The sequence below is a fragment of the Canis lupus genome, chromosome 30 (assembly GCF_048164855.1).
Source record: "Canis lupus baileyi chromosome 30, mCanLup2.hap1, whole genome shotgun sequence".
NCBI classification, from domain to species: domain Eukaryota; kingdom Metazoa; phylum Chordata; class Mammalia; order Carnivora; family Canidae; genus Canis; species Canis lupus.
The window spans coordinates 23,298,925-23,325,967 of record NC_132867.1 but is presented as its reverse complement, the minus strand read 5'-3'; the positions used below and the strand labels follow the sequence as shown (position 1 = coordinate 23,325,967).

At 33.8% G+C, this 27,043-nt stretch overlaps 1 long non-coding RNA gene across 7 annotated transcripts in view; it reads right to left on the bottom strand.

The window, feature by feature from the left end:
- The window catches only part of LOC140621505 (uncharacterized), a 324,736-nt gene that overhangs the window by 23,077 nt on the left and 274,616 nt on the right, over positions 1-27,043 (bottom strand). For all 7 annotated transcript variants that reach the window (XR_012021239.1, XR_012021235.1, XR_012021237.1 and 4 more), the window contains one exon: positions 21,184-21,298. This is a non-coding gene — a long non-coding RNA (uncharacterized lncRNA). The remainder of the gene's footprint in view (positions 1-21,183; positions 21,299-27,043) is intronic.

Genomic DNA, 27,043 nt, shown 5'->3' with positions numbered 1-27,043 from the left:
ATGTCTATACCATGTACATAATGAACATTTAATTCACTTCAAAGAGTATAAAGAGAATTTAAATACTACAAATTGTGAATATAAGAGAGTCTTTAAAAAAGATAAGGTTCAAATATAGTTTATCAAAGGGAAATGAGAAAAAATAGAATTATAGAGTAAAGACCGTGTATATTTCTCACACTGATTGGTTGTCATTGTCGTGCAGAAAGACTATATTTCCAAGTCTTTTTTGGTTAAGACATAGTTGTCAGAAATATAAATGTGCACCTCTCTTCCAGTTTGAGGTAATTAATCACATCTGAACATTAATTTTTAATCTTTGAATGTCAGCAGGGGCAATGTGCTAATATAACAAAACCCAAATATATGACAATAGCTAGATATATGGACATAGATAGAGAAAAACTGATACCAAAAGCCTGACAGGTGAAGAACTATGTTATACAGTGGCAAATTATATATAGGCATTCACCTAACACAACTAGAAAGGCAGTTTATGTGCCTAATAAGGTTGTAGTTTTAGGGGAGGAGTGTATACAATTGGATATTGATATTTTCTGTTTATAATTTTAACTTGGTGATAAGTCAATCGAAGAAGGACAAACATTATATGGTCTCATTCATTTGGGGAATATAAAAAATAGTGAAAGAGAATAAAGGGGAAAGGAGAAAAAATGAGTGGGAAATATCAGGAAGGGAGACAGAACATGAAAGACTCCTAACTCTGGGAAATGAACAACGGGTGGTAGAAAGGGAGGTGGCAGGGGGTGGGGGTGCCTGGGTGACGGGCACTGAGGGGGGCACTTGATGGGATGAGCACTGGGTGTTATTCTATATGTTGGCAAATTGAACACCAATAAAAAATTTAAAAAAACAAAAATAAAAAAATATTTTCGATGCAAAAAATAATAATAATTTTAACTTGGCAAAATGTTATCAGGAGGTTTTAAATTCAGGATTCATGGTGCTTTTTTTTTGCAAAGAACACTGAAAGAAAATTGAGATATATCAGGAATTAGGACTTTTATGGATTGTCAAAATTAATTAATTCTATCCTCCAAGTACTAAGAGCTGGGATCTCAAAAAACTTTGCAAAACACATGCTTATAATAATTCTCAGTTAATTAAAATGGCTTAGTCAAAAAAGCCAATTTGGAATGTGACCTATTGTAAACAGCATCAATAAATTGTGAGTTTTTTTTGGATACCCCACAAAAAAAGGATGTTTTATTATGCATCATCAGACAACCAAAAAGAGAGGCCTGTTTCCCAATGTTCATTTCAGAGGTTGCCACAAACAATGAGTTAGGGAGAGATTCCTTGGAGGGCAGCTAGGGTCTCTAGAGGTCACCAAGTAAGAGGATACTCCCAGGGAGGAGACTCGGATGCTCATCAAGGAAACTTCCCCACTTCTATGGAAAAAGACTTGACAATGTCTGCCCAGTGGAATTTCTGAAACATTATAGACCAAAGAATATTGTGTCTCTCTTATATTTCACGGTTTACTTATTACTACATAATAGCTAAGTTATTCTGTTTAATACAGAGAAAGTGGAGAAAAATGAGATGGTGCCATGCTATAGAAGGAAAAAGATAAAAATGGAAAAGTGTTAGCAGTGGCAGTTCTCTAAGGAGAATAAATGCAGAAGACCAAATATGATCATTACTTTGCCATTTAGATCTCACTGTAGACAATGGAAAAATAACCCTAGTACTATTTTGGAGTGAAAGCCAAACTGCAATTAAAGGAGAAATGACTATGTGATAAGAAATTGGAAGCAATGAAACTAGACTATATATTCTGTAAGTATACTAGACTATATATTCTCAAACTGCTATAGCAAAATATCATAGACAGGGTTGGTTTGAACAACTAACATTTATTTTTCACACTTCTGACCACTGAAGTTCAAGATCAAGGAACTGACCATTTTGATGACTACAGAGAGCCTCTTCTAGGTTTGTTGTCAGTTGAGGGAGACTCTGGCCTCTTTCTCTTCTTATAAGGAAATTAATCCCATCATGGATGTTCGACGATCATGGTCTCATCTAAACCCAATCAGTTCCTGAAGGCCCCATCTCCAAATACTATTACATTGGTAATTATGACTTCAACATATGAATTTTAGGCAAGCACAAACATTCAATCCATAGCATTTAGGAATTCTATAAAACATTGTTGTAAATAAAATATTAAAAAGGTGAAGCAAAGGAATCTCCCAATGGATTGAGAAGGGTGAATAAATTTGTTAACAGAAGGCAATATGTTGCTCTATAAAAAGATATTAATGATATAAATGAGAAGAGGATCATGAATGTACTATAACTCAGATGTGATGGTTAATTTATGTGTCAACTTGGCTGGGCCTTAGTAGGCATTGATTATTTGGTCAAATACTGTTTAAGATATTTCTATGAAGATATTTCTGGATAAGATTAACATTTAAATTAGCAGACCTTGAGTTAAGAAGATTATCCTCCATGATGTGAGTGGCCGTCATTCAATCAGTTAAGGGTCTTAACTAAAAATAAAATAAAAAACAAACAAAAACCTGACCTCCATAAATAGGAAGAAATTCTGTCATTTGATAGCCTTTGGGCTTGAACTGCAACTCTTCCCTGAAGGTCTCTAGCCTGCCAGCCTACCCTGCATATCTTGGATTTGCCAATTCTCCACAATTGCATGAGCCAATTTCCTTAAAATCTTCTCTCTCTCTCTCTCTCTCTCTCTCTCTCTCTCCCTCTCTTCTCTCTCTCCCTCCGTCCCTCGCTCTTCCTTCCTCACCTTCTCTCTCTCTCCCTCTCTCGGGAGACCAATGGAGTTTTGGCTCTGTTCCATCTCCCAGTGGATCCAGAGGATCTCTAAATCTCTACTGCAATTATTTCCTCAGTTCTAGAAGTCATAACTGGAGTAGACATACTCAGCAATTGGCAGAATCCTCACATCAGTTCCCTGATCAACAGAGGGAGGGTTATTATGTTAGGAATGTGGAAGCTACTAGAAATGCCTCTACCTAGAAAATATTAAACCATAAGCATTATTGCATTTCTGGAGAAATCACAAATTAGTATCACCATTAAGGACTTGAAAAATGCAGGGACTATGATTCCCACTGTATCCACATTCAACTTGCTTATTTGGCCTATGCAAAAGACAGATGGATATTGTCAAATGACAGTGGATTATCATACCTTAACCAGTTAACGACTCCAATTTTAGCTGCTGTACCAGATGTGGTTTCACTGCTTGAGTAACTTGACATCCCCTGGTATCTGTAATAGCTAGTAAGTTGGAAAAATGTCTTTTCCCCCCCTAGCTCCGTTTTAAAGACTACCAGAGGCAGTTTGCTTCCAGTTGGTAAGGCCAGCAACCCACTTTCACCATCTTACTTCAGGAATATGTCAGCTCTCCAGTTATATGTCATAATTTAGTTTACAAGGATCTTGACCACCTTACCCTTTCCATAAAATATTATAATGTTTCATTACACTTATAACATTATGCTGATTAGAACTAGTGAGCAAGAATTAGCAACTATTCTCAACTAATTGGGTGGACATTTTCATGTCAAAGGGTAGGAAATAAATTTGATAAAATTTCAGAGGTATTTTACCACAGTGGAATATCTAGGAGTCCAGTGGTATGAAGATATGTTGAGGTAACCCTTATAAGACAAAGGATAACCTTACTGCATCTGACTCAGTTAACTCATTGTAGATGAATGGCAAATTATTTCTTGAAGGAAGATCCACTGACACAACTTCATGGCAACCACAGGTCTAATAAGACCAATCAATATCTAAAAATGTTCTCTTATGAGATTTATAGTCTTCAGAGGGAAAAAGGCTTGGTCATACCATTTCTGTTAGTACTTTATTGGTCCTTTTACTCAGCTGCTCATAAGCTGACATTATGATGGTGATGTAGGGGCCTTATGTTTTTGTTTCTATTGTCAAAATAAAAATTAATTGACTTCTAGCACAACCAAAAAGGACCCCCTTCTGCACTTTAAAATAAAATAAATAGGAAGAAGAAATCATGTCTTGCTTATGACATTTAAAGAAAGTAAGAAGAATGAAGTAACAGCAACAACTATTCAAAAATATATTTCGCTCTGGTAGTGGGGCAGGATGTACAAAAAGGGAATTTGCAGAATGATGCTGTGTTATCAAAGATTTATGGGCAGAGGTAGCAAAGATGCACATCATTATAAAATCTCAGCTGTCAGATATTTTCACAGATTAAAGATAAGCTACTACATTAATAGTTAGTCTAAATCTAGATGTACTGACAGGTCAGAAAAGTCTAGCAAGTTGAAGACAGAGATATTAAGTATTCTCCCTCTCAGGGCTTTATATAATTCAATGATTGAGAAATTGATCTTCAGTTAAAGCAATAACAATGCAGGTTGTGCTCTAATTAGAGAGTGATATTGTTAGAGATGATAATAGTGCTGTTTCGAGATTAACTTCTATCACACAATTGTAAATCATAAATTATCTGTGCTACTGCGAAGAATATTGAGTTAGAGGAATAGGTCTCTAAATTTTGAGTTAATTTGTCCAATACATATCATCATAGACATTAACACATTAAACAAGGAAGTAAATAATATACATTGGCTTTCTTAGTAATAATAGCATGCCAAGGAGAGTTGAGAAGATTTATTATATCAAACTAATTAAAAATTTCTGAGGACCATTATTTTAGTGGAGCAAAAGTACAGATGAATGACTCCCAAATATTGTCCCTACAGTGCCTTAAATTAAGATCACTTTTTGGAAAGGAGACAATGGGGGGCACAGAGATTCTCACTCATTATTTCCTTGTCTTTATAATGATAGACTAAAAATTGGACAAATAACTCACTTATTTTTCATACTAAGCTTTGCAAGTTGGTATGTACATTACGCTTACAAAGTGGCATTTAGACTAGACATATTTCATCTCTCAATGTGAAATGTGACTACCATGTTGACAGCACAGCCTCACAATAAATTACAATCCGAGTCAAATGTATTACATGCTCAATGATTTTAAACTATATAGAAAATATCACTTCATAATGATTCATTTAATTTTTTCACTTGATGTTTATATTTTTATATACATATGTTTATATTCTCATCTGTTTCCTTGGAGATATGTATGTGTGTGTATGTGTGTATATATATACACACACACACACACATATATATCCTCCTCACCTAGAGTGGAGCTACCTTCTAACTTCCATAGGTTTGAGGCTAGTTGAAAGCTATGTTCAAGGAATGCTTCTTTCTGAGAATTGAGCACATGGCATGTCCCTTGAGCCTACCCACCAACTGTGGACATAGCTTCTAACTCCCTTACGTTAGAGGCTTGTCAGAAGCTGCCTGCAAGGAATGTTTTTTCCTCAGAGAGCAGTAGGTCCCATTTCCCTGGAGCCACAACATGTGCTTTTGTTTTGGTTTCTAAGGCCAGTAGGTGAGAGGGTAGTGTAAAGCTGCTCTCTAGGAATGCTGATTGCTCACAGTTTACTACTTATCATTTCCACAGGCCCTCCACTCCTGTGCAGCTACCTTGTACTTCCCTTGGGTGAAAGGCTAGTCCCAAGCTGCAGGTCTGGAATGCTTGGGTCTCCGAGTTCAGTACAGTGCCTTTCCATGACACCTCCTTACCTAGAGTGGATCTACCTTCTATCTACCATAGGTTTGAGGCCAGTTGAAAGCTGTGTTCAAGGAATGCTTCTTTGTGAGAGTTGAGCACAGAGCCTATCCCTCAGGGCTCCATACCTACTATGGACATAGCTCTGAATCCCTTACATTAGAGGCTTGTCAGAAGCTGCCTGCAAAGTACATTAGGCCACATTTCACGCAAGCCTCCTCAGGGGCCTTTGATCAAGGTTCTAAAACTGGGAGGTGAGAGGGTAGTGCATAGCTGCTCTCCAGAAACACTGGTTGCTCACAGTTTACTACATATCATTTCCACAGGCCCTCAACTCCTGTGCAGCTACCTTGTACCTCCCGTGTGTGAGAGGCTAGCCTCAAGCTGCAGGCCTGGAATGCTTGGGTCTCCGAGTTCAATACAGTGCCTTTCCAAGGCACCTCCGCACCTAGAGTGGAGCTAGCTCCTAACTCCCATAGGTGAGAAACTAGTGGATAGCTGCTTTCATGGACTGTTCATTCTAAGTTGTAAGCACAATGCCTTTCCATTGCGTCACCACACCTAATGTTCAGAAAGGTTCTTAACCAGTATGTGAGTCTAGTGGAAATTATATACAAGAATGACAGAATCTCAGAGTTAAATATATATATACATACACACATACATATATACATGTATATATATATATATATATATATATATATATATATTTACACACACACATTGTTTAGTTGGAAACATTGATTCATAAAACATCTGAATCCTTTTGTTTTCTAGATAGATATAAATAGATCAATCTCTATATATTTTTCTTTATTTTTAGCCATTTTATATTGTCTTGCCATATTTTCAAAAGTGAAATCCAATAATGTATTCGAAAATTTTTGGAAAAGCTATTGGCTCTAAATAACTTTATCTTGTTCTAGAGTAAATTTGCTGTTAGGACATGTAGAATATAGACATTTCAATTTAATCCAATCTGGAATTGCACTAATAAATAGCTTGAATTTGAATCTTTGTGCAGGTTTATTCTATTTACATTTCACTCTGAGTTCCAAGGAGTAGCCAGCCTTTCAAGGTTCCAAACAGAAAAACACAGATGTTTACCACAGCTCCTTCCCCTTTGGAAACTCCAGCTGCAATATCCTACCCTAGTGAGACTGTTGAAAGCTCTCTCACCTTACAACATCTAGACTGTTACTTAAACACTTGCAAATGTTTCAGGGGAAAAATAGAGTTAAATCTTAAAGTCTCTTCTTTGCACTTTCCTCTGTTATAAAATCATATGTCCTCCAATTCTCATTGTTTTATTAGTATTCTGATATCTTCAAACAGATGGTACTTCCTGTTGTTCTTGGTAGGAGATGTGCAGAATCTAGTCTGCTATATCTAGAAATAGAAGTCAAGAGTGTATTATCTGTATGTTAGTGTCTGTAATTGGAAAAACACTCTCCAGGTCTTGTTCACTATGATTTATATAAAAAGCCAAAGTCATACTCCAGAAATAGCTGGTCATTTTTGTCATCCTTACTTCTAACTAATAAAGGCTTACAGATAAAGGTTTAGAGTTTTTGTTGTTAATATAAGTGAATTTTGAAAGGATGTTCATTTTGAGATTGATCATGTGTTAATTAGATTATAGTTAGAATTAATATAATTATTTTTATTTTTATTTATTTTTTTAGATTTTATTTATTTATTCATGATAGACACAGAAAGAGAGAGGCAGAGACACAGGCATGGGGAGAAGCAGGCTCCATGCAGGGCACCTGATGTGAGGCTCAATCCCTGGACTCCAGGATCATGCCCTGGGCTAAAGGCAGACGCTCTAGTGCTGAGCCACCCAGGCATCCTGACTTTTTAATTGTGAAAATGTTCAAGCTATGTGGATTGTGTATGATGTCATAGAGATACACTACACATTGGATGAATAAGATACAAGCCGCCTAGCAAGACTTTATCCTTCATTCTTTAGAGTGATCTTTGACACATGATTAGATTATACTCTTATGTACAATGACAGATTTGGAGAATTCTGGTTGCCTAAGTAGTCTTATCTCTATCATAAGTCTTATTGCCTTGAATGAACATTTTTTTCAAAATGTGGTCAGAGATTAAAGGGAATACAGGTAAGACTATATTATACAAACAGAACAACTTTCCTGGTTATTGTTTTTCTACATAGAAGTGACGTTGTGACTGAGGAGACCTATAGGACTCACTTACCTCCAATTAGTGTTTATTTCAAATGTTCATAAAGGAAAACATAATAATTATGGCATGTTCATTTTGATTAGAGCAGTTTTCACACACCCAAATAATATAGTTATTGATTAAATATTTAATTTCAACCTTAGAGACAGGGCTACAAAGTAGCAGAACTTTGGCTCAACCAAGCTGCATATATATATATATACACGTACATATACATATGTGTTTACATATGTGTTTACATATATGTGTGTGTCTGTATATTATGCCCACATATACAGCTGCCAGCCTAGTTTAGTGGATATATTCATTTTTTATACTACATGCTGTGTAGCTTCAAACAACAGTCTCTTGGTTCTGGAGACTAGAACCAACATCAAGGTGTTAGCAGAGTTGATTCCTTCCCAGAGCTTTCAGGGAGAATCTTCTTAATGCTTTTCTCCCAGTTTCTGGTGACAGCCAGGAGTTCTCAACATTCCTTATCTGGTAGATGCATGATTTTAACCTCTGCCTCCATTTTCACATTACATTTCCTCAGTATCTCTGTGCCTTCACATGGTCATTTTATAAGCACACCAATCACATTGGATTAGGGTCTCACTCTACTCCCATATGACCTTCATCCTAATTATACCTGCAATGACTTTATTTCCAAAGAAGGTCACATTTTGAGGTATTAGGACTTAGAGTTTCAACATGTCTTTTTGGGAAGATACCATTCAACCTATACTGTGAATTTGGTATCATTAAAATTTATTTTAAAATTTTAAGAAGTATAGGCGTATTGTCTCTGTGCTCCTTAAGCACAATATTCTCAGTAACTCGAATGAGCAATTAATCTCTCAAATTATATTATTAATATTTTTTATTTTAGGAAATTAGAGTTCTAGCCAGATAATCATATATTAAATATTAAACTAGATTATAGTATTTAATAATATTCTAACTTCTAAATCAAGATATGATTGAATTTCTTGGCTGTTGGGGTTTTTAATAACATAGGATGCAAGAAATTATCCAGTCAGAACTTGATTTGAAGAGTAGTCACATAATTTTTAGAGTATGTATTTTATTTTATTTTGTAAGGAGTAATACCATGACTCATACTAACACTTTGGATGGCTGTATTTCAAAAGAAACTATTTTCTTCTTCTTCTTCTTTTTTTTTTTTCTCTGAATGGGTGCAAAAATATTCTTTTGTTCAGTATCTATCCTTTGTTGCCTTATTACTATGACATGGCATGACTTAAGTAAAAACACATTTAATACAATGAAACTTCAATGTTAAAAGAAAAAAAAAAAAAGAAGAAGTTGTGTTTTTGGAAACAAGTTCCCTGAAAGCAATCTTTTTAGCCTCAAGTAGAAATTATTTTGATTTTACTTCTGCATAAAAAATACACATTCATGATGTTTATGTGATATTTGACTCATTAAGATTTCCAGAGGCTGAATGGCTTAACAGATGGAAGTTGCTTTAAAATGAAAATATTATATGATATTCTATCATAAACTAGTATAGAACATAATCTCATATAGAATAAATGTAAGGGTAGGATCACTGAATTAAATGAAAGGCTTAATGTACCAGTTAGATTCTTTTAGTGTTGATAGGAACATTATCCTTTTCTCTTAGCTATGGAGAACAAAACTCACTGAATCTAATTTTCAAATGAGCCTCAAAGGTTGTAATCAATGGGCTTCTTATGGATAAAAAGGGAATGCATATCTTTTTGTTTGTGCTGACACACAAATTAAATCAATATTTATTAAACAAACTATATAATGGTATTACAGCTAATTAGTTTATTTCAAGGGTATTTCTTAATTAATTAATTTCCAATAAACACTTGAGATTACTCTATTGTGATCATTCCTATTGGTTCTCATAACTGAAACAAATAGATCAATTATAATACAGCTTGGTTCGTTAAAAAGACAATAATTTATCCCCATACAAAACTGATGTCTCTAAAAAAATATGCCAATTGTGAGATAAAGCAATAAAACATGCCCATGAAATAAGCTACAAGTCCACTTGACTGGCCATGGGGTACCCAGATTAAACGTTATTCGGGGATAGGTCATTAAGGTGTTTTCAATTCATTGAGGATCACAACAGAACAAAAGGCTGCTCAAACTGAGACATCTCATCTTCTGTTTTCAGACTGGAATTACACCATTAGCTTCCCTAGTTCCAAGCCTTCAGACTTGGAATGAATCCTACCACCAATTTTTCCGGGTTTCCAGCTTGCAGATAGATTCTCTCTCTCTCTCTCTCTCTCTCTCTCTCTCTCTCTCTCTCGTCTTTCTATCTCTATCTCTTTCCACATGACAATAATTAGTGAGTGATTTTCTTGGAATGTGGCAAACAAAAGCCAGGTCAGAATTTATTGATAAATAAATGAAAGCAGAAGAAGCAGAAGAATGAAGATAAGAGAGAAGCAGATGGTTTTAAATGGTATCTAGAATGTAAAAGTGACAAGACTTTATGATTCATTTTCTTTGGGGGACAAGGACAAAAAGAAACTCACAAGTGACTTCCAAGTTTCTCCCTTAATGGTGTTAACATTCTCTGAGAGAAGAGCACATTGGAAGAGGTAGGAAATTATGAATCTGGTTTTGCACATGTTTGATTCATACAAGTGGTGATTACTTTCAAAAGCCACTGGATATGTGATTCGAGGTTCATAAAAGAAGTATGGCTAAAGATATTCTCAGAAATACTTATTACACAGATGTTAACTGAAACCACTATATATAGAGAAGAGAGTGTTTTGTGGGTCAGGACCATATGGGGATGCAAGCAGACATTTTATTTAAAACTGATGAGACATATTTAGTTGTGGAAAAAATAAATATTAAAGAAGAAATTTAATAATTTAATAGCTAAGAAGATAAGAACCACACCATAAGTAGTTTTTGGCCCTAAATAAAAGAATGGACAGCTCTTTTTTTAGTAGCTTTGAGTGTTTTGTAGTAGGCAGATACAAGAAATGCTTTCTGATGTCTTCTATTTTCCTGAATTGAGATATAAATTTATCTGTTGAGAATGAATGGGACAATGGAAGAATGGGAAATTGAGGAGAGGAAGTTTTTATGAATTAGACTATGATAGACAATTACACAGAGTTAAAAACTTAGGAAATATAAACATTCTTAAAACCTTTTTTTTTTTTTTTTTTAGGGAAGGCAGAGAGAGAATGCTAAGCAGTCTCCATGCCTAGCATGTAACCCAATGCAGGGCTCAATCTCAAGACCCTGAGATCATGATGTGAGCTGAAATCAAGAATCAGACACAACTGATTGAACCACACAGGTGACCCAACATTCTATAAATTTCTAAAGACAAATATGTGCTGGTTAAACAAAGAAGTAGAATAAATAAATAATATCTTAAAAAAAAAAGAACACTATAGACATAGAAGTAGATGGATTGTTATAGGTGAAAATTATGGGCATTCTTTGTTAGGAAAACATAAACAAATGGATTCAATAGATGAATAATATGGCATTATTTTTTAATGTGGGCTGCAATAACAAATGATCATATACTGGATGGCTTAAGAATAAAAATTTATACTCTACTGCTCTGAGACTAGGAAGTCTAAGATCTAGGCACTAGTCCATCTGGTATCTGGTGAGATCACTTCTTGGTTTGTAAGCATCAGTCTTCTTGCTGTAGAGAGGCAGAGAGGAGAGAAAAAGAGAGCAAGCGCTTGTGTCTGGCAAGCACATGGCAGACTTCACATGGCAGAGAGGAGAGAGAGAAAGAGAGCAAGCGCTTGTGTCTCTTCCTACTAATCCTATTCATGAAAACTCCACCTTCCTGACTCAATTACCACCCAAAGGCCACTACTACCATCACATTGCGGTGGGCGGGGGGGGGGGGTTCAGGATTTTAATACATGAATTTTGAGGAGATACAAACATTCCATCCATAGCATAGGGATAGCAAACATGAAATGAACATGGACTAACTTTGAAAATATAAAAGGACACACTGGGTAGAATCTGAATTTGAAAGGCTTCAAAATTTGACACTTCATTTTACTTCAAATAAAGAATACATTTTTGATTCTTAAACATAAGGAAATGATGTTTTCAGTATGATATTTAATGAAGAAGTTTGAAAGATAAGATACTTTGGGGAGTGGCGGACCAGATACTGAGACAAAACCTGGAAGGCTATTACAGTAACCAGTGTGTGGGGTAATGAATGCCTATGTTAAAGTGTCATCAGTGGCTTGAATTCAGCAAATATTTCTCAGGCATCTACCACAGTTTTGAGATTCTTTAATGGAAACATTAATATCTAGATAAATTGTTTTGTTTTCCAATTGAGTCAGTCTGGAAAAGAATCTAGAACAGAAGGATAACCTTCATTGGGAAGGTTATTGAACCATCTGCCTAATTAAGCTGCTATTTCTTGATGCTCTGATGGCAATGAGCTTTATTTCCTAAATAAATAATAGAGGAAAATTTTGATTCTGTTGTATGAGAAAGAGTATTCAGGACAATTTTGTACTTGTCTCTTTAAGCACCTCCTTCACTAAGTAAGCAGAAGTAAAATATTTTTGAAGAGATATTAAGCTATTTGAGAAGCATCTAAAAAATGACTATCTTCATCAAAATCCCCTCCTTCTAGATTCAGATTCTAATTTGTAATTCTTTAACTGTCTCAGAACTTAAGGGCTATAATCAACTGAGCATAGGAAAAACATTCTAGAGTATCTGTTTCCAAAAATCAGGCTGAGAATCATGACTAAATCATATTCTGATCTGTACTATATTGAGCTTTTTTCTTATTCTTTCTCTTTCAAGTTATTGAATTGTGTGTCTTAGGTTAAGAGTGAAGTTATCAATATCAGAACACCTGAACTTGCATGGCATCATTTCTAGCATATATTTCCTAAATATTAACCATCTCAGATTTATCAAATCGAAAAAAAGCTTTTTTGAAAAAGAAAGTTTTTTTCACAATTATCAACAGCATTCAATATTTGATATATTGGAAAAAATAATATTCAGATATGATCCAAAATATTTGTCTTTCGTGTTTAAAATCCCTTGAGTGGATTTTAAATTCTATATATAAAAAAAAATATGTTAGAACTTCAGTGGATTTGTGGCATCTGAGTGGCTTAGTGATTGAGTGCCTTTGGCTCAAGTGGAGATTCTGGGGTCCTGGGATTGAGCCCCTCTCTCCCCCCAGAAGAGGAGAAGCTCACAAGGGAGGCTCACAAGGGAGTCTGCTTCTCCCTCTGACTATGTCTTTGTCTCTTTTTCTCTGTGTCTGTCATAAGTAAGTAAATAAAATCTTTTTTTTTTTTTTTTAAAGAACTTCAGTGGATTTAAGAGAAGGACAAATGCCTTACTTTGAGAAAAAGCATTCAGTGTGTTTTCTGTTCTTTTTCTTTTTATTAAATGTATGCATTTGACCTCAACTAGAAAATGCATATATAATATTGCATGTTAAACTATAATAAAATATCATAGTAATTAATATTTCTTAGTTTGGCAAATTCTTTCAAACTCTTGCATTGACTCAAAATAAATTTAAAATGACTTAAAATCTTCTGCAACGTGGTAGTATATTTTGACAGCTACCATTAAGGGGCTGTTATCTACCCAACTGGTAAGAAGTTTCTTAAAGGGAAAGCCCTATATTTAGAGAAAGTGACCAAGATTTACCCTACACTGTCCATTACACTATTTAGATGAAGGCCTTCAGCCTCTGCCACTTGAATTAACGTCAAGAAAATGAAATTCTGAGAAATGGCCCTTTTCCTGTACTAGTATGTACTAGTACTTTGTATGTTCTGAGGAAACATCAAAAGTGTGCAAATTCCAAAATATGGTAAAAACAAATATAACAGCTCTTATTCAATGAGCTTCACATGTAAAATACATAGAGTTAATAGTTACTGAGCATTTACCATATTAGTTTTGCAATCCATGGGAATCCTCTATGATAAACAGACTTGCCATGAGCTAAAGCAGATAATATTCATATCTCTAGTGTAATTTAGCCCTTCCTTTGCTGGAACTCTTTAAGTGTTTCTCTGCCTAATGACCCACATCTCTTTCTCTTACATTTTCCAACCATGTCATTTTCCCTGATTGAAATACTTTGAACTCCCTTAATGTCTGTCTTAGTCCCTTTGGGCTGCTGTAACAAAGTACTATAAACTGGGTGGCTTATAAACAATAGAGATTTATTTCTTAGAGTTCTGGAGACTGAAAGTCTGAGGTAAAGTTGCCAGCATGCTTGAGTTCTGGTGAGGAGCCTCTCCTGGGTTGCAGACTCCTGATTTCTCATTGTATCTCCACATGGTGGAGAGCAGAAGTTCAAGGAAACTCCCTCTTGACTCTTCTAAGGACAGTAATCCCATTCATGAGTGCTTCCACCCTCAGGACCTCATTTTAATCTAATCATCTGCTATAGGTCTCACCTTGTAATACCATCATATTTGTGGGTAGAGTTTCAACACAAGAATTTGGGGGTAGGGGAACCCAAATACTCAGGACATAACAATTCCAATATGAAAAGTTTAAACATCTGTATGTGGTTGGATTATTCATGATTCTATGGCTGCTGTTGTCCTCCCAGCCTAGGATCCTACACTTCAGATCACGTCCTTTGGCATAGCTAACAAAACCGGCCTTTGCAATGTGCCACAGGACCTGTTCCTCATGTCCTTCAAGGGCTGTGTCCAAGGGTTCAATCTCTCATTTTGTTGCCTAGATATATTCCCACTCATTCTTAAAAATCCAGCTTGGCAGAGGCAATGCATCTTTGGGGGTAAAGATATATGAGAAATCTCTGTACCTTCCCTCAACTTTTCTGTGAACCTTAAACTACTCTAAAAAGTAAAACATTAACAAAATCCAGCTTGAATGTCATGAAGCCCTTCCCTAAATATATTGATCTCAAGGTTTTGTGTTTATTGTATGATTATACACTACAGTACTTTTAACACTGTGTGGCCATTACTTGTTTTCTTAAATGGAGAATCACTTACTAAATAATTAGAATTTCTCACAGCATTTCCCTCTTTTCAGTTCAAACTGAGGCAAATTATCCATCATTCACCTTTTCTGATGTTTGGATCTGACATATAGAAGCTTAAGCTGGGCAGCCCCCGTGGCGCAGCGGTTTAGCGCTGCCTGCAGCCCGGGCATGACCCTGGAGACCCTGGATCGAGTCCCACGTCAGGCTCTCTGCGTGGAGCTTGCTTCTTCCTCTGCCTTTGTCTCTGCTTCTCTCTCTGTGTGTGTCTCTATGAATAAATAAATACAATCTTGAAAAAAAAAAATAGAAGCTTAACCTAATTATAGACATGCCCTGACATGTCCTGAAAGGAGAAAAGAGAAATAGGAAAACTTTGGAGATGAAGGCATAATACATGAAAAACTCTCCCACTTTGAGACATATTTGTAGGTTATGTAAGAATGGGAGCTGTGGGGATGCTTGGCTCAGGTCATGAACCTGGGGTCCTGGGATCGAGTCCCACATCAGGCTTCCTATGAGGGAGCCTGCTTTTCTCTCTGCCTATGTCTCTGCCTCTCTCTGTATATTTCTCATGAATAAAGAAAATAATATTTTGTGAAAAAAAAAAAAAAAGAATGGGAACTGTGTAGCCTCCCAAGGAAGTGATGAGGATCTAAGTTAAGGCATACATTTGATACCTAAGAGTTTGCACCCTGTGCATTGAGTTTCCAGCTTGACTTCAATTCCCATGCCTCATGCTTGACAAAGAAGCATAAAGCTTTGGAATCTCTTAGGGCTTTGTCAATGAGGATATGAGATGACCATGATGGAGTGAGGAGTAGCAGCCTTTCTTTTTGTCAAGCACATATATGCCATCTGACTTTTGATTCCACATCATTCATTACCTAAGAGTTTAGATAGAACTCAGACTTCTGTGTTTGGCAAAACTTGATTTGAATTTCAATTGTGACACACACACACACACACACACACACCAGCAAGAGAGTGCAGGGATATGGAGGAGGCTGAGGGTGGGAAGTGGGGGTGGTGGAGAGAGGAGAGAGACAGCAGAGGGAACTCATGAGAAAGAAGCCTAAGCAGGCTCCACACTCAGTGCAAAACCTGATGGAGAGCTTGATCTCATGACCCTGAGGTCATGATCTGAGCCCAAATCAAGAGTCATCCAGGTGACTCAGCCACCTAGGTGGCCCTCAATTCTGACTTTTATTTGTTGTATGAAATTAGTCATGTTAGACTCTGTGACCCAGATCCTTCCTCAAAAAGAATTGCAATAAGAAAATTTTGAACATGAAAATAAATTGAACTTTATAATTTTTATGTTTATTATCTTAATTTTCCTAAAAATTGCTATTTGGTATCCCCTAAGTCAACACCAACAAGGCCCCAACATACTCTTTATTTGCAAATATTTTTGATCTGAAGATTTCTTTTTTTTTGAAGATTTCTGATTTAAAATTTTTACTAAATTACATAAAACACAATTTCAGTTATGATTTAAAATCCTGCCAAGTGAAATCTTATAGAAAAAATGAAAGATAACATAACTTTTAAAATGAGCAAAATGTAGTATATATTAGATGTCTTTGAAGTTATTCAACTTTTTAAAAAACTGAAAAAGCAGGAGTAAGAAATACTTTTAATGAAGGATGTTTGAGTAGACTGCAGACACCAATCCTTAGTTTTACTATCTAGAAAATGGAACAATCAAAATAAGCTCTCACTATATCAGAATTCAGAAGCTAAATGATTAATTCAGCCACATTTTCTCTCACATCATTTAGACAAAGAAGTCAATTAAGTGGAACATTAAAAGCTGATGAATCAAACAGTAGCATAAAATAGCAATTAGAAAATAATCAGTTAATGAAGTAAAATGACAGTGGAGAAGTCATCAAATGACAGTAACAGAACCAGTGCATTAATGAGAAGTGACATTGAAGAATAGAAATGCCAAAATACAACAGCTATGATGTCTGAAAATATATTGGATAGATTCATACAGATAATTGGGTTAAAATGCCTCTGGTGCTTAGGATATTTTTCTAGTGTTGATTTGGTATTGCTACAAAAAAAAAAAAAAATCTTAAATTTAGTCTGTTCTAGACATGACCTCCAAGTAAATCCTCTTACATTTATATAGCTATCATCCAAAGGTCTTATTCAAACTAGATATCTATAGCTTAAAAGATATTTGGATTTGGATTTTTATGAATATAAATACACAAAGTGTATATCCATAGGCATTAAGAAACTTATTTTTGTTTCTTACAAGTTCTAAATGACTGTAAAAAGTACAAATGGCTCCAAAGAAAGGAGAAAGTTGATGTGTTGCCATGTTGAAATGAAGAATGTCAAGAGTGAATTAAGTGATGTTGGTTCCCAATATTTCTCTCTTAACCATGAGATTCTTCTGTTAATATTATACAGGTTTTCCAGAACAAAACTCTAGACCAGTCATGACCTAGGCATCAATAATTAGCTCCAAATCTAAGAATATTCCTGTGAGAATGTAAATATTGCAGACTAAAATAATACATCTTCACACTTGGATTACTATGTGTATGTTGTTGCTACAGAAAGTTATTTTTATAAATAGCCTTCAATTTTTAGATGATAAATATTTTTTTTTCTTCTTCTGGGTGTCCCATAATATTTTGTTGATTAAGTTACTTTTGGAAAAAATAAAAGGATGAGTTGTGTGTTATTTATCGGATAGTTTCAATAAAATTTGATCTAATGACTGTGCTATCAATTTCTCATGATGTAAGGTCTTTCATTATTAGTCATGCATCTCTTTCCAATGCTAACAAGTAATATCAGCATGTAGCATGATGAAATTACCCCATTACTATGATTCTGGATGCCAGAAATAAAATGTCAAGACAAAAATAATTATTTTCTTACTTCCATGATACAGAATGGAACTAAATTGAACAATGAGAAGCATGACTTTATTCAGTGGAATTAAAAATTAATGAATAGCAATAGGATTCAACTCCCGTGACCTAGGAAAAAGAAGGTTAACTTATAAAATTGGTCTTAAGTCATATAGTGCATTGCCTATGACAGCTTTGGAAATAATTACTCTTTAGGGATATTTCAGATTTCTTCCTTACATGAATTACACATCCTGATATAATTGATGATTTCTCCCTCCTCTTGCCTTTTTCACAAAAGCCTTTTAAACTCTGGTTCATTAAATCTGTGTGTGTGAGAGAGAGAGAGAGACAGAGAGACAGAGAGATTCCTGAGATATAATTGTTCATCCTAATTTACATACACTCTTTTTTGGCATGCACTATGAATATTCCAACAAAATTATTAGTGAAAAACATTTTATTGGTGTTAGAATGCTTTGCTTGGAAATATTTTCCAATATACAACTGGGAAGCAAAGTCAAGAATGAAAAATATGTGCCAAATAAAATGCAAATAATTATTCATTTTACTGGTATAAAGAATACTTAAATAAAATATATACAATTAGTCAGTTAAATCTTACATTGTAGGACCTATTTATACCATCAGGATTACCTTTTTATAAAGTTGAAAACATACTCTGAAGTATAGAGAGAGATCTTTCTCCCCCTGTGCTATGGATATTGATCTCTATTATGGCAAGTACAATTGTATGGGATGAGGAGGACTTTTGCTGTCATGAATTCCTTCGATGTTTTTTGCTTCACTTGAAAAAATCAGATTACTTCATAATGTAAGGTTCTATGAATACATAATTTCAAAAAGCAGCTTATAGTGGGAGGATGCTAATTTTAAAATAATGAGATACTTAGGAAATTTATAATTTATTATTGACTAAAAAAATTACAAATGATCTTTCTTTCTTAAATTTTTTAGGTTTTACAAAATTTCCAGATGGAAACTTTCCCACTAGAATTAGGAACAAAATACATGACGTTTAGATGAGCTGGATAGATTTTCTCTGGTATTTTTTCTTGATGGATTGACAGGAAGCTAAATGGTCTTCAGAGTGTGCCTGAATATTTCCTTTTTCTACCAGCACACTCTAAATGTACACAAACCTCACTGCAGTATGCTTGACTGAAGAGCATAGTTCAGGATATTATTATTTTGTAAAATAATACATTAAAAAACATTTACAAATGGAAACATATATAAAATAATGCCCTGTAGGAGGTGTGTACTTGACATATTCTTGAAACATGAGTTTAACAGCTTTTGATTATTTGTTTTTCATGTATGTTATAAAATCACAGGTTTCTACATACCAATTTCCAAAAATTTTAAATTACATTTAAAGGTTACCATTATAAGTGTCAGGGGCACAATTGTGAAATAGATAAGTAATACCTGGCACTTTTTGCATGTCGTATGCTGAATTATGATTTACTTAGTTCCAATTCTTTGTTATTTTTATACACATTCTCTGCTTCAACTGAGTTCTCTTCTGTAAGAGATTTTCTGTGGATTTGGTTTTCAACCGTTCATATGCACGCACTCACACACACACAGAGCCTGACTTTCAAAGAAAATCTTGCTATATGTCAATTTATAAATCATATAAAAGCAGAAGTACTGTAGTTGAAGTATGAGAAAGGGCCCTGAGCCATCTTACATGAATTATGCATTAAGAGGTAACTTTTAGCTGAAAATGACTATGTTAAAAAAAGATGATCTCAACCTACATTGCAACCTTAAAACACTCGAAAAAGAAGAGCAAACTGAACCTACGTCAAGGGAGAAAATAATAAAGATTCATGCTGAAATTATGGAATAGAGAATATTAAAATTAAAATACAGAAATTCAACAAAACCAAAAATATGTCTTTGTAAAGATAACAGCACTGACATATTTGAGTTAAATTGATCAAGACAAAAATGGGGAAAAATTCAGACTACTAAAATGAGAACCTACCAATCTTATAAAAATAAAAAAGGATTTTAAGAGAATGCTATAAAAATAAAAAAGGATTTTAAAAGAATGCTATGAACAATTGTATGTGAATAAATTAGATAATCAGATGAAATGGACAGTTCCTAGAAAATCACAAGCTGCCAAACCTGACTCAGGAAGTAACAGGAAATCTAAATAGACCTACAATAATTAAAGAGATTGAATTAGTAATCCAAAAGCCTACTCCAAAAGAGAGTCTAGGACTGACACAGTGTAGTATTGGCATAAGGATAGATATACAGATCAATGGATATAGGACTGAGAATACAGAAGCGAAAAATTACCTTTGTGGTTTGTTTCATTACAAAAGTGCCCAAACAAATTTAAAACCTTTTCGATAAACGATACTGGGACAATTGTATATCCACATGCAAAAAAAAAAAAAAAAAAAAAAGCCAACCCTCCCACCTTACATAGAAATTAACACAAAATATATCTTAAATAAAAATTTAAGGTCTAAATTTAAAATAACTTAGAAGAATATATGGACAATGGTTTCTTAGGTATCACAGCAAAAGCAAAAGTATCCAAAAGAAAGAGATAAATTTGACTTCATCACAATTAAAAATTTTTATGCTATGTATAACAAGATCAATAATCCACTGAATGAGAGAAAATATTTGCAAATCATAAATCTGATATAGAATTTGTGTGCAGAATGTATAATGAATTCCTAAAACAGGAAAAACAAACAAAAACACATAACTCAAACAATGAGCAAAAATTATAGATATTTGTATACAGGAGCTACAAAGATGCCCAATAAATACAAAATAAAATCTTCAACATCCTTATCTATCAGGACAATGCAAATCAAAACCACAATGAAATATTACTTCACACCCACTAAGATGGCTAAAATGAAAAATACCCAGATATAAACAGTATTGTCAAGGAAATAACAATTCAATTCAAATTGAATCATAATTTTAACAGATTGTAGTGTTTTTGGACTCATAATTTCAGTGTATGTTTACTCAAAAAAAAAATTTATTTGAAAACCAAATATATAAATAAGAAATATAGATAATCTGAAAAAAGCTATGGTAAATCCAGAACAAACATATTTCTAAAGATTTCCACAGCTTTTCTCCCCTTCTCTTGATGCTTTTCAGCTAAGCTACATTTCCAGACTTTGCCTAGTGATTTTGGTGTTATATATATATAATTTTAAAATTATGGCTCTATACATATGTATCATATACTGATTAAAAATTTATGGACAAAAAATTATGGACAATGTGATTCATTCTGTCAGAGTAAAAATAATAAAAGCTAAATGAAAACAAAACTATCTCGATAATATTCCTATTAACTGAAAGTTATTCCTCCATAGGAAATTTGGACTAATCAGACCCCAGTTCATATTTCCTCATTTTACCTCAGAGCTCTGTTCACTGTCTCAATTCTAGTTCCTTTTGTTTTCTTGAACCATCTTCTGAAAACTCCAAATTCCTCTATTTTCAGATCCACAGTATAATTTCTTTGTACTGGCCCTGTGGATATAGACAAAACCAAAATCCAAACCAAGCAAGACAAAATCAAAACCAAAAAAAAAAAAAAAAGTATCATGATATTTTTGCTTTTAAATTAATAACCTCTTTAGGTTTCCAATCTTAACAATATAAAATAGTTGCAGAAGCTTTTCAGTTGTACATTTCTTTGATCTTTAAACATAGAATGGTAAAAATATCAGAATAGCCTTTCTCTTCTTCCAAATCCACAGGGTATTTTCCAACCATATGTGGATAAATCATGTGAAAAAATAATCGGAATTACTTATTTTTGTTCCAACAGTTTAATAATATACGGATAGGGAGATTTTGAATATGACTCCACACCTAGAATCCTCCCACTTCACTGTTTTATAAATGGTGAAGCATTAGTTTCATACTTTACTAAATACAACAGTGCTGTCGACTCTGGCTTCTCTAGGAAAAAAAAAAATGTATGAAGGACTTACTTTGAGGCATAATTTACTAATTCATCTCAGCAGGGATATGTCTCAGGCATTAGCATTTGGCATTTGTTATAGCAATTAGCATTTGTCATAAGCTCACTAGATAAATTAATTGTTCAGTTGGAAACCACTATTCTACTAGTAGAAGAATTACAAAAGTATTGAGGTGCTTGTTAAGTCCAAAGTGAACTTACTGAGAAAAAAAAATTATGGATGAACCAAATCATAAGGAATCACGATTTTTCTAATGTTCTCATATAAATCTCATAAAAGTTACTACATAAATAGAATTTGTTCATTTGTTAGAATATAAACTCTGGTTCTTTCATTCTCCTAGCAAAACATTACACCATTCTTATTAAAAGGCAGCATTAGTGTCATCTTTTCTACTTTATACAATTACTGTTTAAAAAAAACCAAGCTACTTGCATAGATTTAAAATGACAAGTCAGTCAGAGAAAGACAAATACTGTATGATTTCACTCATTCATGGAATTTAAGAAAAAAAAAAAGATAAACCTAGAATAAGGAGGTAAGAGAGATGGAGAAGCAAACCATCAGAGATTATGAACTATAGAGAATAAACTGAAGGTTGATGGAGGGGAAGTGGGCAAGGGATGGGCTAAATGGGTGATGGATATTAAGGAGGACACTTGGTTGAGCATTGGGTGTTATATATACGTGATGAATCCTTAAATTCTACTCCTGAAACCAATATTACATTATAACTAGAATTTAAATGAAAACTTGAAAATAAAATAAATAAAATGACAAATTCAAAAACAAGTCACAGAAACTGTGAGCTCTTGATCTTGTCTACTTCTAATAAATATTCTAGAACATTATCAATGACCTAGGTATACACAATATCCTCTGAAATTAAGCTGCAAGAATATACAGCAAAATAAGATATTTAGTATATATTATATTTAGAATGTTTTAGTATATATTAGGCACTCACTCCCAAACAAACAACGGTTTTCTATTATTTGAAATGTAGTTTTTCCAACAAGAATTTTTGCAAACACAATTTATTTATTTATTATTATTCAGTTATTATTAGAATAACATCACTTGACAAGATGAATTATAAAAGAAAATATCTTTTAATAATATATTTATATATTATACATGTAAATATACATATGAATTTTCACATAATTTATCATGTTAACTACAGGAAAAGCACTAAGTGCTATATATATGGCACATTAGAAAAGATTCACATTTATATATGTAATAGTAACAGAACAAATTTAAAAAATGAATCCTAGAGCTGGTAATTAGATAATTAATTATCTAATTGATAATTAACTAGAAAAAGTGTAACACAGAATTTAAATCTAATAATTAAATAATTCACAATGAATCAGATATATGACTTTTCTTATGATGCTGCTGCTATAGGTAAAATATTAAAAATCACACAAGTGGATGTTGATTACATTTTCAAGTAAAGTCTTCATATATATTTTTTTAATTGTAGGTTATCACAGCCTACTTGTTTTACTCTGATAATTCACTAGATTTTGGTACATCATGGCAACTAAATCCAAAAAATGAAGGCTATGATTAATTATCTTTACTGATATACCCAAATTCATCCACCTCCACATGGAAGTAGGAAAAAGTAGAGCCTTAAAACTAGAAGTATTCAACTATGACAAGAAAATTTAGAATTTTTCTGATGAGAATATGTCTGAGTTTTCAAAACCATAGTTCCCCATCTGCATATACTTCAAGCAGTGTTTTCTTTTTCTTTTTCCTTTTTAAAAATATTTTATTTTTTATTTATTTGAGAGAGAGAGAGCACTAAATGCAGGAGCAGGTGGAAGGTCAGAGAGAGAAGCAGACTCCTTGCTCAGGGATGTGGGACTGTATCCAGGAACTTGGGATCATGACCAGAGCTATAGGTAGACACTTAACCTACTGGGCCACCCAGGTGCCCCCTGATGTTTTTTCTTTGTTCAATTGTAAATATAAGCATTATCTGGCCTATGAGCATGCACTTTGATGAGTGCATAGTAAGAAATTCAAGCCATATTTTTAAATTTTCTTTTAAATTTGTAATAAATGATGGTGAATATTAAGAAAGGATTCAAAGAAACAGAATATTACTTTAGCCACAACAGGTATAATCCACCCTTTCCTTGTGAAGTTTTTACCCAAAGAGTTTTCATACTATTCAGCATCCTTTAAAGAGATGATGGGCTTTGCTGGACTAGCAGTAAAGGAAACTCAGATTACAAATGATACTAATCCTGTATAGATGAACCCTATTTGCACTGAGAAAGAACTGTGTTTTAGTTAATTTTTCTTTATATAGTCTAGATACTAGTCCTTTGTTGGCTACATTATTTGCAGATATTTTCTTCCAATCAGTAGCTTATCTTTATATCTTATTAATATAGTCTTTGGCAGTAAGAATACAACAAACAAAACCCAAAAACTTTTAGTTTTATGACATGGAATTTATTAATTGTTTCTTTAATGGATGGAAATTTTGCTGTCAAGTCCAGGTCATCTTTGGCTCTCCTACGTGACATATTATCTATGTTTTCCTACATCAAGATGATCTCATCAAACAAGATTATAGACTATGTTCTGCAAAGTTAAAATAAGAGAAACACTAGATAATTCACCTAAATTTAATTATCTCCTAGCAAAGAATAATTAATGAATGGCTACGATGGTTGTCCTCAAACTTACACAACAAAACAAAAATTTTCCTTGTATTAGCCAGATGATTACCTCATAGTACTGCATTACACTGCTCGGACAAGTTCTTCATAAGATGAATTAAGCAATTCTATAAGTTACTTTAAAATATATTTAGCTATTGTTTGTATTGTTAACAGAAATTACAATCAAACACTTTAAAAAAATATTAGGTACGTGTACATATTTAAAATATTTATATGGAACACTGGATCCATAATATTCCATTTTGGGTTATAAAAAATAAAAACAAACCCATGTGACTTCATTCGTAAATTTTTCATCCATCAATAATATAAATTATTATTATTTTTTCTTCTTTTGATAATGTTGGTAATAGCACACCATACTACTAAATGAGTAATCTGTTAAATTCGTAAGCATAGGACAAAATTTAGCATTGTGATTAAAGCACTAAAACCAGTGATACTGACTTTATGCTAAATGTTAATTAGCTATTAATTTTTAGTAAACTTATTTAAATAAAAATAAGCTGGTATTATATACCTAAGCCAAGAATTTTTGTTTTTTTAAGCCAAGAATTTCTGATTTTATTATTGTGAAATACCTATTGGTTTCTAATTGCGCATGATTGGGTTTGCATACCACAACTTTATATTTTTATTATTAATTTATAAAATTATTGTTACTCATTTTCTGTCTCCAATTAAGTAAATGTAATTATCATATTTCCTGAACTTAATTAAGCCTTTGTAAGAAGTATATCGAAAGGTAATAATCTTGTGTGTGTGTTGCTTTGCTTTCCATGAAAGCCATATCTCTACCAATGTATATTGGGATAAAATTATTTTTAAAAGAAAAATATTATCCATGTCATAATTGTTTACCTATATCCAAGTGTATATATTTTTAATATTTCATTATTGAGTAAAAGCCATCAAACAGGATGAAAATATGAACACATAGGAGGAAAATAAATCCTGCCACAATGACAGATGTGTTAATGAAAACAAATCAATAAAATGGTCTCAGGTTCAACACATGCATGTTTCTGAAATGTAAACAGACACTTCAGGTCGACTTGACCTGGATATCTGACTCCAAGGACATTTAATACTCCTCACAAGAAGCAGATGTAACTTTCAGCTTCAAAACACTTCAATTGTACATATTAGTGGAAGGCAACAGACAATTTTTAGTTTTTTCCTCACTACTTAATGTATGCAGAGAGATTATTTTGAATTTAGAGACAATGTGGTAGCTTATTAGCTAAGCTGATTATACAATAAAATAATCTTGACACTATGAGGAAGTAAATATGCCATATTTTCAATTCAATTACATTGCCTTAGGTTCAGTAACGTGCTGCAGAGACTATGGAGGCCCTTGAGCTTCCATGACATTAGTCCCAAAAGGTTGGAAGATGCAAAGCAGGAGTGTAGAGGGTTGGTGCCTGCTGTGTAAGCTTTAAACTACATTACAAGGAGCCAGCAGATATATGTCTCTTCCTATTCCTTAGCCAACCTCACACTACTTTACCCAGAATATTTGGAGTTACGATAGTTCCTTCAGCTTTCCTAATGGCATTCAGTGAGAAAAAGTGATGAGTTACTCTTATTATAAATATGTGTCTCCTTTGGGGATCCTCTCATATTTGAATCCCTCTCATTTCTTCTTTCTTTTCCCATTTTTCATCATTTCTGCTTCTCTGGAACTAGCCTAAAATAGCATTAGCCTAAAGATTTTCTTGCCATAGGTAAGAACCTGGGAACCTAGGCTAACATATTTTCTAAATGGAAATACATATTAATTTTTAATGCAAGAGTCATTACATAACTGTATGATCTAATGCATATGATAATAAAAAATTAAAGAGAGATGTTTCTAAACTTGAAAACAGCGAAAGATTTAAGTAGACAGTAAAAAATTAGAGCTGAATGGTTGAGTTATTTAAAGGCTGTTGCATTTCCAACATAGACTTTCAAGAACAAAATAGTATAGGGTAGAGGAAGTTTTACAAGTTAGAGAAATGCATACACTCGTTTAGAAAAAACAAACAAAAAAACAAACAAAAAACAAATATTGTCAGCCTGTGAGGGTTTAAGAACACAAAGTTAGGGCAGCCCAGTTGGCCCAGTGGTTTAGTGCTGCCTTCAGCCCAGGGCCTGATCCTGGGCACCTGGAATTGAGTCCCCGTCGGGCTCCCTGCATGGGGCCTGCTTCTCCCTCTGCCTGTGTCTCTGCCTCTCTCTCTCTCTCTGTGTCTCAAATAAATAAATAAATAAATAAATAAATAAATAAATAAATATCTTTTTTTAGAAAAAAAGAACACAAAGTTAAGAAAAAAACATAAAAACAAACCATATCAAATAAATGTGACTTATTTTTAGACTTTATTTCTTTATTTGACAGAGAGAGAGAGAGCACAAGCAGGGTGAGTGACCAAGAGGGAGAAGGAGGCTGAGCAGGGAGCCTGATGAGGGCTGGATTCCAGGACCCTGGGATCATGACCTGAGCAGAAGGCAGATGCTTAACTGATTGAGCCAACCAGGCACACCAATAAATATGATTCCTGAAATAAATTACATATGCAGAAAACATT